We start from the raw sequence: 16,325 nt of genomic DNA, 5'->3' as shown, positions 1-16,325 counted from the left end.
TCTGTTGCCGAGGCTGGAGTGTGGTGGTGAAATCTCGGATCGCTGCAACCTCTGCCTCCCAGGTTCAAGTGATTCTCCTGCCTCAGCCTCCTGAATAGCTGGGACTACAGGCACGCGCCACCATGCCTGGCTAATTTTTGTATTTTTTTAGTAGTGACGGGGTTTCACCATATTGTCCAGGCTGATCTTGAACTCCTGACTTCTCAAACTCTTCACCTCAAGTGATCCGCTCACCTTGGCCTCCCAAAGTGCTGGGATTACAGGTGTGAGCCACTGCACCCGGCCAAAAATTCTAAATGTACCTATTAAACTAAGTTTATTGATTTTATTGCCCAATCCTGTATACATGATTATTGTTCGCTTACTTGATTTATCAAGTTTTGAACATGTATATTAAAATGCCCAACTATATTGTTTTATTAATTTTGTCTGTAGTTCTAGGGATGTTTACCTTATATATTTGGCTGCTGTTGTTAGGTACATAAAGATTTCTGGCTCTTCCAAAGGTTTTTCTTTTTTTCTTTTCTTTTCCTTTTCTTTTATCTTTTCTTTTCCTTTTTTTTAATCTTATCTTTTCTTTTCTTTTTTTTTTTTTTTCTTTTCCTTTTCTTTTATCTTTTCTTTTCCTTTTTTTTAATCTTATCTTTTCTTTCTCTTTTTTTTTTTTTTTCTTTTTCTTTTTTTCTAGACAGGGCCTGGCTCTGTCACCCAGGCTGGAGTGCAGTGGCGCCATCTTGGCTCACTGCAACTTCTGCCTCCTGGACTACAGACACACACTGCCACTCCCGGCTGATTTTTGTATTTTTTTTTGTAGAGACAGAGTTTTGCTATGTTGCCCAGGCTGGTCTCAAATGCCTGAGCTCAATCAATCCACCCATCTCGGCTTCCCAAAGTGCTGGGATTACAGGCTTCAGTCACGGCTGCTTTTCCAGAGGTTTTAAAGTTACATAATATACTTCATCCAGTTTCATGCTTTTTCTTCTTCTTCTTCTTCTTCTTCTTCTTCTTCTTCTTCTTCTTCTTCTTCTTCTTCTTCTTCTTCTTCTTCTTCTTCTTCTTCTCTTCTCCTCCTCTCCTCCTCCTCCTCCTCCTCCTCCTTCTCCTCCTCCTCCTCCTCCTCCCTCCTTCCTCCTCCTCCTTCTCCTTCTCCTTCTCCTCTTCTCTTTCTCCTTCTCCTCCTCCTCTCCTTCTTCTTCTTTTTTTTCTTTTTTTTTGAGACAGGGTCTCACTCCTAGGCTGGAGTGCAGTGGCGCAGTCACAGCTGACTGCAATCTCCACCTCCTGGGCTCAAGCGATTCTCCTGCTTCAGCTTCCTGAGTAGCTAGGACTACAGGCTCCACCATGCCTGGCTACCTTTTGTATTTTTGGTAGAGACGGGGTTTCACCATGTTGCCCAGATGGTCTCAAACTCCTGCGCTCAAGCAATCCTTCTGCTTTGACCTCGAAATGTGCTAGGATTATGGACCTGAGCCACCATGCATGGCCGTTTTATGCATTTTATCTTGTCACATTGATATTAATGTTGTGATGCTGATTTTTTTTCGTAGGCTGCCTTTGCTTGCTACCTCTTTGCCTATTCCTTTATTTTCAACTTTCCTTGTTCACTTTGTTTTTGGTACATCTTACATTAACCATATATAGCTAGATTCTTTTTCAATGCAACTGACAATCTCTTGAATAGGTGCATAAACCCATTCATATTTGTTGTAGTAACTGAAATATTTTTATTCCTTTCATCATGTTTTACATTTATGCTTTATTTTAGGCAACATGGTTCTTTTCTCTGTATCTCGTTCTTTCCTTTTTTTTCTTGGTCAAATTCTAGAATACCTGCTTTGGAGTTTCTAACCACCTTAATTAAAGTTTTAGTTCTCTAATAATACATAAAATTAAATAGCTACATTTTCCCCAATAAGATATTTTACTTACTTTTTATTTTTCAAGGTAAATAAAATTTTTAGACAGTTTTCTGCCCCCCATTCTCTCCTCTTCTCCACTCAAGGTCCTGGGTTTCACCGATATCATTTAACTTCTTTAGTCCTTGGAGTATTTTTTCGTTTTGTTTGCTTTTCTTTTTATTTTTTGAGATGGTGTCTCATTCTGTTGCCCAGGCTGGAGTGCAGTGGCATGATCTCGTCTCAGTGCAGCCTCCGCCTCCTGGGATCAAGTGATTCTCCTGCCTCAGCCTCCTTAGTAGCTGAGATTACAGGTATGCGCCACCATGCTTGGCTAATTTTTTTTTTTTTTTTTTTTTTTAGTAGAGTTAGGGTTTCACCTTGTTGGTCAGGTTGGTCTCAAACTCTTGCCTCGAATGATCCACCTGCCTCAGCCTCCCAAAGTGGTGGGATTACAGGTGTGAACCACCTCGCCTGGCCTGTTAGTTTGTTTTTAGAGAAACATTGTGTTGAATGGTAAAGCTTAGCACACCCCAGCACCAGGAATGGCATGGAGTTGCAGCAACAGGGACAGGCAGGTGATCCCCACAGAGCCTCACATGGCGAAGAGGATGAGGAAGACGACCATCAAACAGAAGAGCCCCATGGCCTCAGACAAGGGAAGCCCAGAATGGCATAGGAGAAGAGCTGCTGCTTGAGAGATGGGTTCTTGGCATAGCCAATGATCAAGCTGCCAAACACAGTTCCAATGCCAGCCCCTGAAACAGCCACACCAACTGTGGCTGCCCTAGCACCAATCAACTTGGCTGCTGTGTCAATGTCTCCAGAGACAACACTGGTCTGGAACTCTTGTTTGGCTCTTGGAGTTGGGGGCTGCTGTAGGAAGGCTGTTTAGATGAATTCTCTGAGCTGTTCAAGAAGGAGGCAGACACAGGCCCTATTAGACACCTGGTACAACAGCAGATCAGAGCTGGAGAAATGAGTACTGCCCCGGTGGTCCATATTTTTTTCAGTCTCCCAGCTCTAGCCCTTGGTCTCAGCTGTCTTGGAGTATTTTTAAATCTGGATTATTTATTCCAAGAATTCTCACTTAAAAACGTATCTATATCTACACACACATACACACACACACACACACACACATTTCATACCCAGTCATGTTATCATAATCCATTTAGGTTTTTTCTTTTTTTGTAGAGATGAGGTCTTGGTATGTTGCTCAGGCTGGTCTTGAACTCCTGGGCTCAAGAGATCCTCCCGCTTTGGTCTCCCAAAGTGCTGGGATTATAGGCATGAGCCACCATGCCCAGCCCTAGATTTTTTAAAAATAAATTTTATTGTGTTTATTTAAGATATACATCGTGATATTATGGGATACATATAGATAATAAAAAGGTTACTATTGTGGAGCAAGTTAACATATCCATCATTTCACAGTTACCTTTTTTTTGTTTTTATGGCAAGAACAGCTACATCTACTCATTTAGCATGAATCTCATTGACAGTACAATTTTATTACCTAGAGCCCTAAGTAATAAAATTAGATCTACATTTTATTAGATCTACCTACATTAGATCTCTAGACTTCTTCATCCCTCATGTCTGGTACTCTACTTATGTCTTTCCATTTCTTTCTCCCTGACTCCCAGCTCCTGGTAACCACTGTCTGGTTCTCTATCTTTGTATATTTCAATTTTTAAAAAAGATTCCATATATAAGTGAGATCATGTAATATTTTTATTTCTGTTTGGCTTGTTTCACTTAGTGTAATGTTCTCCAGGTTCATCCGTGTTGTGGCTAATGGCAAGATCTCGTTCCTTTTTAGGGCTGAATATATGTGTTGTATACATGTACCAGTTTCTTTATTCGTTCATCTGTGGACAGACACTTGGACCCATTTGGCTGGGTCCTGAGTTCTTGTCCTGTGTCCAGGAAGAATGAACATGGGAGTGCAGATATCTTTATGAGGTGGTGATTTCACTTCCTTTGTGTATATGCCCAGAAGAGGGATTTCTGAGTCCTATGGTAGCTGTATTAGTCTATTTTCACATTGCTATAAAGAACTACCTGAGACTTGGTAATTTATAAAGAAAAGAGGTTTAGCTTACCCACAGTTCCACAGGCTGTACAGGAAGCATGGCTGGGGAGGCCTCAGGAAACTTACAATCATGGCAGAAGGCAGAGGAAAAGCAAGCACATCCTACATGTCTGGAGAAGGAGGAAGAGAATTAAGGGGAGGTATTACACACTTTTAAACAACCAGGTCTCATGAGAGCTCACTCACTATCACGTGAACAGCAAGGGGAAAACCTGCCCCCATCATCCAATCACCTCCCACCAGGCCCCTCCTCCAATGCTGGGGATTACAATTTGACATGAGATTTGGGAAGGGACACAAATCTAAACCATATCAGTAGCATTCATTTGGATTTAACTACATCTATTGCTCACTACTGTTTTCTCTTTGTCTTCCCCCCATCAGTGGCTCATGTTACGGGATCCTTGAAGGTACCGCTTTGCCAACCGGAAACGTCTGTGGCCAGTGGTGCCTTTGCCTGAGTTTTACTTGCGCCCACTGGGCTCCTTCTATCTACTTGACCTGGCAGGCTGCACTTGAGTCACGCTACTGGCCTGGATCCCATGCCTACCAAGGGTGAGCCAGGCACAGAGCGGTAAAGGGTGCATGAGTGAGTGAGCATGGGGTCTGGCCACTGCACACAGTCAGGCATGCCAGCTGTGGTGGGGTGGGCAGCTCCAGGCGCCAGCATGGGTGCTGGCTCCCTGCAAGGCTGCAACTGGACCAGGCGTACCACAAGTGGCCTCCAACGTGGGCACCTGGGAATGCAGTGGTGCCCAAAAGATTGGGGAATGCCAAGAACCACAGAGCCCCAAACAGGGTGTCACAGCCCTGTGCTGGGGAGCTCCTAGGTCTAGGATCCCCAAAGGGCTGCAGCTCTTCTCTCCTTCTCATGGTCCGCAATGTGGCAATCCAGCGGGTGGGTGTGTTTCAGCCCTGTTTGTGTTACAGCTCTTTCAGTCCTGCCATTTGGCTGGGTCCTGAGTTCTTGTCCTGTGTCCAGGAAGAATGAGGCACATGGACAATTGGAGGGTGAGCAAGGTGAAGAGGTGCTTTATCGAGCAATAGTGCAGCTCTCAGGAGACCTAAAGTGGGTAACTCCTTTCTGCAGGCAGGTTGTCCTGACAAGTGCAGCTGTCAGCAGAGAGGAGACCTGGAGTGGGTAGTTCCTATCCACAGGCAGGTTGTCCCGATGTCTCTGTGAGTCTGGTTGAGTCCAGGGTTTTTACAGGCTTCAGAAGGGAGGAAGTGTGTGCTGACTGGTTCATGGGCAGCCATGGGTGGGCCTGGAAAAAACACCCTTAAGTTCTCACTCTGGGCTGTGGACTCTACACAGAACTGACAGCCTGGCCCTATGCTTTAGGACGTCCCTGGCTTGAATGTGAGGCTTCACCAAGGACCTGCCCCTTTCCACCCAAGAGTCTATATGCCTCCTGCCGCCATCTACATGTCATCCGTGGCATCCAAGCAGTTCCTGCCAAGGCCTGGAAGGCTGGCAGGCCCATGCTGAGCCACCCTCAGTCCCACCTCAGCCTCCCTCCCAGGCTTGTTTGTGCCCAGAGTCAGGAGGGGGCTGAGGCAGCAGGGGGCTGGCATATCAGCACCGTCCCAAGCATGCACACACCCGGTTGGGTCATGAGAGTACCCGGGCTTGGTCACAACCTTGCTCCGTAATTGGAGCAGGCACTGGGGGCAGGGAGAGGCCAGGCAGTGGGAGCAGGCACTTCGAAGCCTGCAGGGCAGGGAGCTTCCTGGGCCCCTGAGAGTACAGGGATGCTTGGGTCTGTAGCTGCGGCTGGGCAGCTGCAGCTGTGCCCAGGATGGCAGGGCTCCCACCCCGCCAACTTGGAAGGAGGTGGGGCTCCCATCTGTTCCTGGCTCCCACCAGCTCCGTGGAGCACGTAGCCCTGGCTGAGCTACAGAGACAGAGTCTCTCTCTCTCTCTGTAGGCCAGGCTGGAGTGCAGTGGTATAATCTTGGCTCACTGCAACTTCCGCCTCTCAGGTTCAAGCGATTCTCCTGCCTCAGCCTCCCGAGTAGCTGGGATTACAGGCACATGCCACCACACCTGGCTAATTTTTGTATTTTGAGTAGAGACAGGGTTTCACCATGTTGGTCATGCTGGTCTTGAACTCCTGACCTCGTGATCCACCTGCCTTGGCCTCCCAAAGTGCTGGGGGTTACAGGCGTAAGCCACCGTGCCTGGCCGCATTTTATAGTTTTTAAAAACCCAGAAAATCTTATTGGAAGCTTATGTCCCATTGGCCAGAACTGTGTCATCCAGCAAGGGGAGCTGATAATGAGTACATTTTACTCTTCCAGTCTCCACAGTGGAGTCAGAGAAGGGAACGGATGGAAATGGGGTTGACTAGCCAGCCAACAGCAGCTGCTACGTTTCTTCATCTTGGATTTCGCCTCCACATCTCTTCTCGTTCCTTTCAGATTCCCACTTCTTTATGTTTTTGCTCTATACTGCAAGACGTCTCTCTCGCAATGTCTTCCGGACCACTGATTCAATTCTCAGCATTTACTGTCTTCTAATGAATTGCTATATTTGAAAGTCATGCATTTTAGTTTGCAAGAATCTTTTTGAGTGTGCTCTGATCACATCTTGAGAGTTCCCATACCCGTTTCCCTCCTTTTTCTTTGGAGTTCTTTTCTGCCTTTCCTACTAGTTCACCTAGGGCTTCCTCCTTCGTGTTACTGAGTCCTCTTAAACAGGTGCAATTTTTCTTTACTTGCTCATGTTTTTTTCCTCTTGGTTCCCCACAGGGACAAGCCTGTTGATATTTCTAGAGTAGGGCAAAACCAGTGAAGTGCTGGAAGATCACGTACTTTGTGTTCTCCTGGGCCCATGGTGAGGGACAGGTCTGGCAAACTGTCACTTCTTCACTCTCTCCTTCCCAGTTGTCCTCAGAGTCTCATGGCCATCTGGGATCCATCAGTCAGCTCGTGCAGTTTCCCCTGCTCCACAGAGGTCAGGTGGGTAGGGCAGGCCCCCAAGGGCCACACACAGCCTGCAGCAGAAGCAGCCCCTCCCTGAGAAGAGTTCTGCTGGTGGGGTCATCTCCAGACACCAGAAATTCCCTGCCATCTGATGCTGAAAGGAGGACGTGCCTTCTCTCTGGCCACTGGCCTCTCAGCTCTTGCTCAGGAGACAGAAGCCCCAAACCCATTCTTGTCCTTGGAGATGTCGGGGCTCTCTGGGCTTCAGGTGCGCCTCAGGGCTTCCTGATTATGTTACCCAAAGAGTGAGTGAACTGACAGGGTAAGGGAGGTGAGGAACACTGGCATTTAACGCTTCATCATGGAACTTTCAGGATCACTGGAGCCATATTTATATAGGTTTGACTGTTGTTTAATACCTCGATATTTGCTGTAGAAACAGATGTTGTAAATCCAAGTGCATCTTTCCTGTTTGCCAAAATGGGCCCAGCAAGGCTTCTCTGGAAGCATTCCGTCAGCAGTTTGATTCAATTAGATGAGTGCTTTCAAACAGTGGGTTGTGAATAGAGTTCAAACAAAAGGATGGTATAGGAAATAAAAGAATGCATCACATGGTAAGGGCGAGTTTGTTTCAGGCTCAGTTGCGTGATTTGTATGCACATTGTGCTATAGTATATCATACATTTCCGGGTAATGTTAAAAACATATGAGCAATGCTAAGCTAGAGGACATTCTGGGGGCAGTTGACGTGGCTTCCTGAGAGAATGAAATTGGAGGGAGTTTAGATCCGTTACCAAAAGAAGTCTATGACCCCTCTAGCTCCAGCTGACTTTAATTACAAGGTAGCCTCACAGCAGTTACACTGCACTATAACTAAGCACTAAATAGTAGGTGAAACTGAGCACCCACAGTGAATGTTTCAGCAGCCCCTAGCAGTGGTCTTTCCCCAGACCCCCTACTTCTATCCCCCAGGAATTCCGGGCTGACTTGGTTTCTCTGCAGTTGTGAAATGCTCAGGGCTGTATGCTCTGGCAGAGTGAGAAACTTTGGGCAAAAAATCTGAGACTGTCTCCTTTTGGGTAAACCTGGGAGAATCCTTCCTGTTTTTTTCTCCACACGGAGTGATTATGATGACCCATGAGAAAGAAAACAACAGTTTAGTCGACACATGTTGTAACGAACATTGTATTTTGTTAATGAAGCGCCTTCTGTTTATTCTGAACAAGGCTGAGAGGGATTTGGGTGTGTAAGATAGAAAGTAGGTGCTGCCGCTGAGCTGAGCTCAGTAAACAGGAATGAGGAAGTTAAAATGCCCTGAGGGAAAATAGGAAGTAGGAGAAAGCCAGAAAGTCTGGGAGCAGATAACTGACGCCTCCTGGAGACCCAACAAGATTGTCATCAAATGGCAACTGAATTTCAGGGGAAGCCTGGGGAAGGACAGAATTCTGCGGAATTCAGCAGAAGTCTTCAGCTGCCAGAAGTCTAAGGTGGGGCTGCCGGAGAGTCAGTCCTCATGGCTGAGGGGACAGCTGGCTTCCATGTTTAATGAGCACCTACCTGTGTCCGGCACCCCCCAGGCACCCAGACACCGGGGTGGCATCTGGAAATAAGATGGTTCTTCCCACCCACAGTGCTGACAATCCAGCAAGGAAGGGGGCACTCTCCAAGTAAATCTGCATGTGGAAAGTGCTCTAATATATGAGGTGGAGGTGCTTTGTCAACCGCAAACTGTAAAATCCATCTTTAAGGGCTGCTGGTGTTCCATAGCAACCAGCACATGGCCAGACGCTGTGGTTCGTTGATTGCTGCTCATGAACCAGCAGATCCGTGTGTGTTTTTGAATGTAAAAGCCTTCCAGCCTTTCTTCTGCCCACCTTCCTCTATAATCACAGGTTCAAGTCCAGACCCCATTTCAGTGTCCCCTACTACTCTATCCTTGGTACCCTCAGGCTGCCCTGGGAGCACAGCTGACTCCCCTGAGGTTCCCCTCCCCCAGAAGCACCCAATCTTTCCCAGAGCAGCTGCCCTGCCCTCCTGAGTGACAGGTGGAGCTGCTCGGGGCATGATGCCCAGGCACCGGGACATCGAACCTCTTCCAGTATGAGTCAGGCAGGCCTGGTCCAACATCCCATCAGCCAATGCTCCCCAGCTGCTTCCCCGGAATGCCTGGCTGAACCCCAACAAGGCCAGGCCCTGCAGGCAGATGGCTCTGAGACTCTTCCTCTGTCAAAGCTCTGCAAGATGTCTGGGCGCGGTGGTTCACGCCTGTAATCTCAACACTTTGGGAGTCCAAGGCAGGTGGATCACCCGAGGTCAGGAGTTCGAGACCAGCCCGGCCAACATGGCGAAACCCCGTCTCTACTAAAAATACAAAAGTTAGCCAGGTATAGTAGTGGGCACCTATAATCCCAGCTACTCGGAAGGCTGAAGCAGGAGAATCGCTTTAGCCCGGGAGGCGGAGGTTGTGGTGAGCTGAGATCGTGCCGCTACTATACTCCAGACTGGGCGACAGACAGAGACTCTGTCCACATCTCCCCCCAACAACAACAACAACAAAAAACCAAAATAAAACAAAACAAAAAGCTCTGCAAGACCAGCCTGGAGTCTCCTCATCTAGAAGGGCCCCTCTCCTGTGGCGATAAGAGGTGTGAATGGCATTTTCTCAGCCTGTCAGCCACCTGGCATTGGCCACTTACAAGAATCTCTTAATTGGAAAATGTGCAAAGGATAAAAACAGGAAATTTTCAGAAATGTGTGTCCTCAACCTCACTAATCATCATAGACATGAAAATTAAACAGGATATTTCTCATTTAGAAAACATTTTATTGTGCAATACAGCACATAAATAGAAGAGGACACAAACTTAAATATATAGCCGTGAGCAACACGCCACCCTTTTAGCTTGAGTTTCTCTATCCACTCATGTGGATGTTGGACACAATTATGTCTAAGATCCTCCCAGCTCTGGGACTTCTTGAATCACCACTACTGTCAGTCTTGGTTTACTGCTAATTCTCTCAATGACCTGGGGAAATAGTCTAACCTGTTTTCTCATTTGTAATTGGGCATACAAACAGTTACCCACCCTGCCTCACAGCACTGATTCAGGTGACTCCAAAAAGATTTAAAATTTTTTTGGGAGGTATAATAAGCTATCAAGCAATCCAAAAACTTTTGGTGGAGAAAGCCAGCCAGAAGACAGATACCTTACAAGGGTGGATGCCAAGTACAGGGCTAGCCCTGGGCTGTGAGGAAGAGAAGTGGCTCTGGGGGTCTCGGAGGCTTTGCCTCTGAAGGTGAGGGAAGATTTTCCCTCTACTCTCTGAGGGTTTCATATATATATGTATATATGTATACACACACACACACACACACACACACACACACACACACATACTGCCGAAAAATGAACAAGTCCCAAAAGATGCGCAGTTGCACCTGGGGTCCAGGCTGGGAAACTGGTCATACAGGAGAAGAATGGACATCTGCATATATATATATATTTTTTTAGACGGAGTCTTTCACTGTTGCCCAGGCTGGAGTGCAGTGGTGCAATCTTGGCCCACTGCAACCTCTGCCTCCCAGGTACAAGTGATTCTTGTGCCTCAGGCTCCAGAGTGAGATTACAGGCACCCACCACCATGCCTGGCTAATTTTTGCATTTTTAGCAGAGGCGAGGTTTCCTCAGGTTGGCCAGGCTGATCTGGAGCTCCTGACCTTAAATGATCTGCCCGTCTCGACCTCCCAAAGTGCTGGGATTACAGGCGTGAGCCACTGTACCTGGCCTGACATCTGCATGTTTCTATTTGAGGAGAACTCCCTTCCACTTTTTTCTTTTATAAAGGTGTGACCTCATCCTTATGAATGGAGGTACAGTATGTTTTGGGAAATAGTTATTATTATATTGAACTTACTGTTGTGTGTCCTGCCCCACATACCCTCCCCACTACATCATGAAATGGCCCAGCACCCCTATGCTTAGTGACCCACTAGCCTTCCCCAACTCATGCACTGCCATCACCTAAGGGCAGTGCACAATCAGAGCCTGTTGCCTCAGAAAGGCTCACCAGACACAGCAGAACTCTAGTAGGCTCTGCCAGCTCCTGACTGCATTCCCAGCCCTGGGACCCCAGCCTGGAGTGACCATCTCCCATAGCATATACCCACTTGCCAGATTCAGGACCCTCTAGTTTGGTTCTGTCATCTGGCCTAGGCCACTGTCTGCAGAACTCCCCAGATGTCCCCTTCTAAAGGCTGAAGATAGTTCTTCTGTGGGTTCCAAAGGCTTCATACACCTGCTGGTATCACCTCTCTGCTCCCCCTACCATTGCTGGGGATAAAGGCCCAGAAAGCCTGCTGAAGTCTCAGAACTTAAAGAACCTGACTTATGTTCCATTTCCACCCCCAAACACACAGACAGAACCTCAGGGTATGAAGAGCAGTTCCCAGCACACTCAATACCTTTCTACAACACCTCCAATGGCTGCACAGGGCTCACAGCATGGCTGTGTCAATCATCCACTAATAGACACTGTGGTTGGTCAGTTAGGTCATCATGAGGCCATCCACTCTCCCCAGCTGGTGGTCAGGAGCAGTCTTTCATCAGGGGATGGCAGGGGACAGGAGGAAGGACAGGAGTTCTGGGATAGGGGCTGCAAGGACGGCTGTTCAGTAGCCAAGGGTAGGAATGGCCCAGGGATGCATGGAGGAGGATCTGGGCAGTCGGCCTTCTGTGGGGGCAGTGGTGGGGGCTGCGGAGAGGAAGCCAGAAGGAGCAGGGCTTTTAGAGGCAGCTCTCCAGGGGATTTCTAAAACAGGAAGCCGCTGGGGTGACCCAGGCCCTTCTGAGTAATGAGCATTTTGCACGTCCTTGGAGGCTGTTGTCCTGAATCCCCTTGGGCCCAAAGTCACTAAAATGTGCCCATCTCCCATGTAGGACCCTAACACGGGTGATCATAGCCCAGTCTGGTTGTTTGACAATCATTGCAGAATAAGTTGTGTAATTTGCAAAGCCAAGCATAAAACATAAATAATCACTGTTGTCTTTAACTTTCCTCTTAAGTATAGAGCATAAAACTTTGAGGAGGTTGCTTTCAACTTCAAAAGAATTAGGAACTAGTGCCATGGGACAGCATTTCCCGAAGTATGTTTCAAGATATGTAGTTCCTTGAGATGTTAATAGCTGGTGTCTAGGGAAAACGTTGTGTCCTCAAATACAGTTCAGAGAGGCTACATATCCTTCTTTCCTCTTAGAGATACACAATACTGTATCTGTTCTCACTAAAGGTCATGAAGAAGTCCTGCAGTATTTCCTAGACTTATTTAATGGATCCTTTAAAAGAAAAAAACACTTAAAATCTCTTGGAACTACTATTTTGCAGTAACCTGCCTCTCCATGTAAAGCTTCAACTCCAGCCAGTATTGAACTGCCAATATTTGAACTGAGTGTATTGTTCCAATTTGCTTTTTAGCCACTTAGTTAAATCATTTTATTCTAATGTAGCTGGGGCTACAACTGCATTGGAGTAAAAAGCACATTGCTTGCTGGGTCAGGGGGCACTTTAACTTTTTTTTTTTTTGACATGGAGTCTCGCTCTGTCGCCCAGGCTGGAGTGCAGTGGCGCGATCTTAGCTCACTGCAACCTCTGCCTCCTGGGTTCAAGCGATTCTCCTGCCTCAGCCTCCCGAGTAGTTGGGACTGCAGGCACCCGCCACCATGCCCAGCTAATTTTTTGTATTTTTAGTAGTGACAGGGTTTCACTGTGTTAGCCAGGATGGTCTTGATCTCCTGACCTCATGATCAGCCCGCTTTGGCCTCCCAAAGTACTGGGATTACAGACGTAAACCACCGTGCCCGGCCCACTTTAATGGAGAAAAATCAGTTTACTTCTTTGAACTTCAGTTTCCTTATTTGCCAAATTCCATGGGTTGTGAGATTTAAGAGGTAATTATGTGAGAGCCCCCAGCTCAATGCCTGTTGCTAAAGAAATAACTAGTAGAGAATGAATATAGAGCCTTGGGAGTTGAAAGACAGGAGTCATGGAAAACCTGGACAACGGTAGTCCTTTTTCTTTTTCTCCTTTCCCTTTTCCTTTCCTTTCCTTTTTCCTTTCTCTCCTCTCTCCTTTCCTTTCTTTTCCTTTCCTCCTTTCTTTCTCTTTCTTTTTTGAGATGAGGTCTCACTATGTTACCCAGGCTGGTGTCAAACTTCTGGCCTCAAGCAATCCTCTCGCCTCAGCCTCTCAAAGTGTTGGGTTTACAGGCTTGAGCCACTGTGCCCAGTGAAGTCCTTTTTCTTTCTTTCTTTCTTTTTTTTTGTTGTGTGTGTTTTGTTTGTTTTTTGTTTTTTTTACTCATCACTCTACTAATGAGGATGAAGTCCCATTTCAAGAATAAGTATATAGATTCAAAATTGCAGTATTTCGGGGGAAGAACTAGAGGAATAGGAAAGAAAGGGATGGGTATTTGAGTTCCTTTTTTTTTTTTTAAGTATCTATGAGGCTGGGCGTGACTCACGCCTGTAATCCCAGCACTTTGGGAGGCCGAGGTGGGTGGATCAAGAGGTCAGGAGCTCAAGACCAGCCTGGCCAAGGTGGTAAAATGCCATCTGTACTAAAAATACAAAAATTAGCCGGGCGCAGTGGCAGGTGCCTATAATCCCAGCTACTCGGGAGACTGAGGCAGGAGAATCACTTGAGCCCAGATAGCAGAGGTTGCAGTAAGCTGAGATCGTGCCACTGCACTCCAGCCTCAATGACAGAGCAATACTCCATCTCAAAAAAAAAAAAAAAGGATCTATGAATGTAACAGTTAGCTTTTGCTGTAAAACAAATTACCCCAGAATTTAGTGCCTTAGTGCCTTAATACAACAATCATGCATTAGTTCATAATTCTGTGTGTGGACAAACTTGGGCTGGACTCAGCTGGGTGGTTCTGCTGGTCTTGCCTGGATCCACTCACATGGATATAGTCAGCGGTTGGGTTGATGGGCTGGATGGGCTAAGATGGTTTCACTCACATGTCAGGCAGTTGGTCAAGGAGCCATGGCTCTACTTCATGTGGTCTCTCCAGCAGGCTAGCTCAGAAGTGTTCTCATGACAAGTCAAGGCATTTGATTCCTAGGCTTAGAACTCAAACCTCACTTCCATCACATTCTATTGATGAAAACAAGTCAGAAGTGCAGCATAGACTCACAAGGTGGAAAAATAGATTCTACCTCTTGATAGAAGCTGTAAGGAGTTCATGGTCATTTAAAATCTCCCAAATAGAGGTTACTCTTGTGTATTTTGTGGAATGGGAAGAAGTCCATGTGCAAACTCCCTTGCGAATGGTTTCACAACTGCTTGAAGGAATGTCTTCTTCCCTGTGTTTCCTGTACTTGTTTCCTCTGCTTCTCGCCCTTCCTCTCTTTCATCCATTCTAATAAGGCTTTCACCCCGATGCTCTGTGGAAAGAGCTCTCATCAGGTCATTGTGACTCACATCTTGCAAAGCAAATGGATAATTTTCTGTGCTGCCCCTACTTGACCTCTCAGGACATAGTGGAAGCCTTGGCGCAGGTTGGAAGGGGAGTTGCCAGGACACGTAATCCTTTCCCACATCTTTTCTCCTTCTCCAAGCATCCCTGTCCCCTCACTGGCCTTATTTTCCTTCTTCCTTACTGACTGTACCTTCTCTGTTGCTGCCTCTCTCATTCTCAATGTAGGAGGGCCCAGGGTCGGCCTTTGTCTCTCTTTTTTCTTCTTGCTATACTTTCTCCCTAGATGACCTCATATAGGCCATAAATGGATCAAATGACTCTCAAATCTATATCATCCAACCCAAACCTCACCTCTGAGCCCCCCAGACAGCTGCACCTGGATTTTGAAAAGACATCTCAAAAAATAAAATAGCCAAATAAAGAAATTGCATTTTTTTAAAAAGCATATGTGCTGCTGAAACAAGCACAAAAGTAATTCCAGTTTTGGGCTAACCTCCCTTGCCACTCTTCTTGATGTCTCTTGCCTTTGTAAGTGACAGCAACATCTACCTAGTTGCTTGAGGCAAAAGAATTTGGGATCATCCTTGGTTTCTCTTTTTCTCACACTCCACACCCAGTGCATCAGTAAGCCCTGCTGGCTCTACCCGTAATGTATATCCCCAATGAAACTGCTTGCCACTATTTCCAGTGCTGTCCTCTTAGTCCAAGTCAAAACCTTCTTGCACTGGGACTGCTGCAATGGCCTCCTAACCAGTCTTCCTCCTCCCTCCCCTTCTGTAGGTTCCCCCAACTCCTGTCCATCCTCCATACAGGAGCCTGCCCAAGCACAAATCAGATTCTGTATCACCTTCCTGCTTAAAACCTACCAATGGCCCTCAGTGAAACTAGAAATAAATCTAAACCATTTTCTAAAGCCACAGGCTCAATGTCTCTGACCTTGCCTCCTTCCACTCTCCCAGGAGCCCATTGCATGAGCCACACAGATCTCTCCAAGGCCTTTCCTGTCTCCTGCCTTTGCACTTGCTGTTTCTTCCACTTCAAAGCTCTACTCTCAGATCTTTAGCAGGGATCCATATCTGAAATTATACTTTTCTGTTTTCCTTTATTTATTTATTTATTTATTTTCAGGCATGGCCTTGCTGTTGCCCAGGCTGGAATGCAGTGTTGCAATCATAGCTCAATGAAGCCTCAAATTCCTGGGCTCAAGCAATCTTCTTGCCAGTGACTCCTGAGTAGATGGAACTGCAGGCATGCACCACTGTGCCCGGACGGTTTAAAACATTTGTTTTTGTAGAGACAGGGTCTCACTTTGTTGCCCAGGCTAGTCTCCAACTCCTGGCCTTAAGCCATCCTCCCACCTCAGCCTCTCAAAGTGCTGGGATTACCAGTGAGCCACTTTGAGGGCTGAAATGATACTTTTCATGTGTCTGTTTTCATGTGTTGCATGTTCCTACAATCCCCCACTCTCCAAGAGAATAGAACAGAAGCTCTTGTGTGTCTTGTTTGCAGTTGTATCCTCAGAGCCTGGGCAGGACTTGACTCATAGGAGAAGCTCGTTGTGCATTTGCTGACTCATCTATTGACTGTGAGAATTACAGCTAAGATTGTTAGAGCTGGAAGAGAAACAGGCCAACCTCATTGTTTCACAGGTGGGGAAACAGAGGCACAGACAGAGTCCTTTGCCCAGTGGCATGAATACAGACATACTCAAGTCAAGTTGGTCATGCATGATTGTTAGCTTCTTTTTCACAAACTGTAATAGCCACTAAAGGCAAGGGTTAGTCATTTCCCCCTAAATCTCACTGCCAAGCTAACATGAAAACAGATCTCAGGACGGATTCTGCTGCCCATACAAATGTCTATAAAACAAACATTTATTAGCAAGTAGCCATAAAATTGGTTCATACAACCTCTTCTGTGAAACTCA

The 16,325-nt window shown here is 46.5% G+C and overlaps 1 pseudogene; it reads right to left on the bottom strand.

Moving 5' to 3' along the window:
- Positions 1–1,735: 1,735 nt before the first annotated feature.
- Positions 1,736–4,866, bottom strand: LOC126962260 (ATP synthase F(0) complex subunit C1, mitochondrial-like; annotated as a pseudogene).
- Positions 4,867–16,325: the final 11,459 nt, after the last annotated feature.

The sequence above is a fragment of the Macaca thibetana genome, chromosome 9 (assembly GCF_024542745.1).
Source record: "Macaca thibetana thibetana isolate TM-01 chromosome 9, ASM2454274v1, whole genome shotgun sequence".
NCBI classification, from domain to species: Eukaryota; Metazoa; Chordata; class Mammalia; order Primates; family Cercopithecidae; genus Macaca; species Macaca thibetana.
The sequence above is the reverse complement of the archived record's forward strand: the minus strand, read 5'-3'. Positions and strand labels throughout refer to the sequence as shown.